General features: G+C 37.0%; 1 pseudogene; it reads left to right on the top strand.

Moving 5' to 3' along the window:
• The first annotated feature begins 1,265 nt into the window (after positions 1-1,265).
• LOC133378632 (U2 spliceosomal RNA) lies at positions 1,266-1,378 on the top strand (annotated as a pseudogene).
• The last annotated feature ends 2,820 nt before the right edge of the window (positions 1,379-4,198 follow it).

Raw genomic sequence — 4,198 nt, 5'->3', positions numbered from 1 at the left:
GTCACATCTCTGCTCTTATTTTTTACAAAATGCACTGGCTCATCTTTAAGAGTTTTTCCATTGTCACATATTTGTAGTTAATTCCATAGATTTTTTCTATGTCAAGCCCCATCACATCATTCCAGTCAAGAAAATTATCCAAGACATTGATAACTTTATCACTAATATCTTCATTAATTTCTTCGGAGACAATGTTGAATTCCAAACAGTAAACTTTATTTCTAACATCCGTAAACTCCAGATCTTTTTCCAATTCCATATTTGTTCCAGTCTCCAGGGCTTGTATCTTCCCTTTAATTTTTCTTTTCTCATCTCTAATCCCATCAAACTCCTCTCTCACAGAATCCCCTATCTCTTTAAACTCCTGCGTCATTTTGCTAAATTCAATTTTCATCTCCTGTCTACCCTGTCTCAGGGTTTGTTTCGTTATCTCAATCTCACTCATTATTTTCTGAAACATAATTTCTTCCATGGTCTCAGTCACTTCCCTGGTTGCCATTCTTAGAACCACAAAAACAAAAAATTATTTCAGCCACAATTGGGTTAATATTCCAGGCTTGCTGACATCAGTGTCTTATCTCTTATATGTTCAGGAAAACAAAACAAATTTAGTTCCCAGCTTCAAACAGTTAGTGGCGTCGTGAACAAGCAGATTCGTCAAAATGAAATAGACCAAAAAAAAAAAATAGTCCCAGACATATAATACTCCAAAATTCATAAATCAAATTTATTTATTTTTTCCCCTCCTCGAAATAGAAATCCCTCTTCCGTTAGTATCTTTAGAATGCACCTCCAGGCCAGCTTTTTGCAATAAAAACAAAGATAAGCTTTTTTCGATTTCTTTCCTCCTTAATTTCGTGAGTAAAAGAGAAGAGTTATAACTCACCAGATGTTCTTTATAGCTGATTCATTGACAAATCTCTTTTTTGCTGCAACAATTTAAACAAAATAAAAAAAATATAGAAAGAAGGATGCTTGCCTGTTAAGTTTCGTTTTTCTTTGAAGAAAAGATAAACGTGTCGCTTAGTCAGAAAGAGCTTGATGGAAGTCCGTCCGCATTGCTGGCTGAACTTTCTCTCATAAATTAATGAAATCCAGTCCTCCCAACAAAAACAGGCTTTGTGGTTAATCTCTACGTTTCTCCCTGCCCGGGAGAAAATCTTTACCAGTCAAAAAGAACGTTCTGACTGATTTTAGATCTGAAAAAGCTTCTTCTGAGACGAGAGCTCGACTCAGAGGCAGCATAGGCTAAGCCACCCTTCCCGGAAGCTTCTCGGTCTTTGGGCTAAGATCAAAGTGTAGTATCTGTTCTTGTCAGTTTAATATCTGATAGGCTTTCTAAATGATTGTCAGTTTTCAATGCCCTAACTGACACCAACAAGGTTTGGACATCTGCCTGTAAATCTGCAACAGTAGTCCTCAGCTGTCGCACTTCCTCTGCCTCAGAAGTGGGATTTGTCCCCCCTGCTGCTCCCTTTTCCATCTTGTCACGTTCAAGTGGTGAAAGCGTTGAGGGTTGGGTAGGTAGTTCTGTCAAGCTGTCGTATCCAGGTTGGGACTCAGGAACCAGACCAGTTGGTGAAAGCAATTCAGTTTTTATTAAAGTAATATCCAGACAAAGGCTACGCCTTCTCATGAAGTTTCACTACAAAACATAACCTGCGACTTGAAAGAGAGTTGACAGAACAAGGAACCACTATTCCAAGATCTCAGCATTCAGCCCACTTCGGTACATGAACATCAGTGCTAAGTCATTATAACCAGTTTCCTGAGCGAGAATTTTAAAGGCATTGGTATACTCTGAAACAGTTCCTTTCCCTTGCTTCAAAGTGCCCAATTGCCTCGCCACAGTCTCAGCTCTTTGAGGGTCCTGAAACATCTCAGTCATGGCTTGCATAAATCCTCGGTATCTTCCTAGAATGGCATCCTTTCTTACCAGATAAGGAGTGACCCACTTGGCCGCTTCCCCTTCCAATAGACTGATCACGAAGGCCACTTTGGCCGCATCACTAGGAAATTCTGCATTCCTAATGTCCAGATACATTTCACATTGAGCCACGAAGGTAGAGAGTTGGTCACTCTGTCCCGCATATTTAGGTGGTAGTCCAATCGGGATCTTAACCACAGCGGCTGAAGGGGCTGTCCGCATTTGGTCTATCGTGGCTTTCAAGGTCTGATTGTCAGTTTTCTTTTTTTTATCATTAATTTTTATTCAAATTTTCAAAGACAAAAAACAAAACAAAACAAAAACAATTAAACAATAAAATAAAATGTTGACTTCCGATTTGTCGCAGATCAGTTATAGGTCTACAATATATAACAATCCTGTCTCTAAAATTATATTATAAAATCACTTTCCTCCAGTAGTTATCTTAATTAATCATCAAATCTCATAAACATTACTTTATTCTTTCCACAAAAAGTCAAAGAGAGGTTTCAATTCCTTAAGAGATATATCTTTCAATTTTTCTCCAAATAAACATGTCGCTTAATCCATCTGATTCAAATCTGTTAGGTCCAATAATTTCAATAGCCATTCTTCCATTATCTATATTAATTCCATCTTCCATCTTCAATAATCCTGTTAAGTCCAATAATTTCAGTAGCCATTCTTCCATTATCAGTATCCCATAATAATCTTGTTGTCATAGCCATAGTCCAAATAAGCATATCAATTAATCCATCTCGTCAAATCTGTTAGGTCCAATAATTTCCATAACCATTCTTCCATTATCAATATTAATTCCATCTTCCATCTTCAATAGTCCTGTTAAATCCAGTGGTTTCAGTATCCATTCATCCATTATCAGTATCCCATGATGATCTTGCTGTCATAGCCATAGTCATACAACAAGAGTCTGATGGGAATTTCCCCCATCACAAATATGTCCTTGCCATCAATTCTGAATATGTTGCTGAAATATTGTTGTAAAGTCACATCTCTGCTCTTATTTTTTACAAAATGCACTGGCTCATCTTTAAGAGTTTTTCCATTGTCACATATTTGTAGTTAATTCCATAGATTTTTTCTATGTCAAGCCCCATCACATCATTCCAGTCAAGAAAATTATCCAAGACATTGATAACTTTATCACTAATATCTTCATTAATTTCTTCGGAGACAATGTTGAATTCCAAACAGTAAACTTTATTTCTAACATCCGTAAACTCCAGATCTTTTTCCAATTCCATATTTGTTCCAGTCTCCAGGGCTTGTATCTTCCCTTTAATTTTTCTTTTCTCATCTCTAATCCCATCAAACTCCTCTCTCACAGAATCCCCTATCTCTTTAAACTCCTGCGTCATTTTGCTAAATTCAATTTTCATCTCCTGTCTACCCTGTCTCAGGGTTTGTTTCGTTATCTCAATCTCACTCATTATTTTCTGAAACATAATTTCTTCCATGGTCTCAGTCACTTCCCTGGTTGCCATTCTTAGAACCACAAAAACAAAAAATTATTTCAGCCACAATTGGGTTAATATTCCAGGCTTGCTGACATCAGTGTCTTATCTCTTATATGTTCAGGAAAACAAAACAAATTTAGTTCCCAGCTTCAAACAGTTAGTGGCGTCGTGAACAAGCAGATTCGTCAAAATGAAATAGACCAAAAAAAAAAAATAGTCCCAGACATATAATACTCCAAAATTCATAAATCAAATTTATTTATTTTTTCCCCTCCTCGAAATAGAAATCCCTCTTCCGTTAGTATCTTTAGAATGCACCTCCAGGCCAGCTTTTTGCAATAAAAACAAAGATAAGCTTTTTTCGATTTCTTTCCTCCTTAATTTCGTGAGTAAAAGAGAAGAGTTATAACTCACCAGATGTTCTTTATAGCTGATTCATTGACAAATCTCTTTTTTGCTGCAACAATTTAAACAAAATAAAAAAAATATAGAAAGAAGGATGCTTGCCTGTTAAGTTTCGTTTTTCTTTGAAGAAAAGATAAACGTGTCGCTTAGTCAGAAAGAGCTTGATGGAAGTCCGTCCGCATTGCTGGCTGAACTTTCTCTCATAAATTAATGAAATCCAGTCCTCCCAACAAAAACAGGCTTTGTGGTTAATCTCTACGTTTCTCCCTGCCCGGGAGAAAATCTTTACCAGTCAAAAAGAACGTTCTGACTGATTTTAGATCTGAAAAAGCTTCTTCTGAGACGAGAGCTCGACTCAGAGGCAGCATAGGCTAAGCCACCCTTCCCG

This window comes from Rhineura floridana, chromosome 2 (assembly GCF_030035675.1).
Source record: "Rhineura floridana isolate rRhiFlo1 chromosome 2, rRhiFlo1.hap2, whole genome shotgun sequence".
NCBI classification, from domain to species: domain Eukaryota; kingdom Metazoa; phylum Chordata; class Lepidosauria; order Squamata; family Rhineuridae; genus Rhineura; species Rhineura floridana.
The sequence above is the reverse complement of the archived record's forward strand: the minus strand, read 5'-3'. Positions and strand labels throughout refer to the sequence as shown.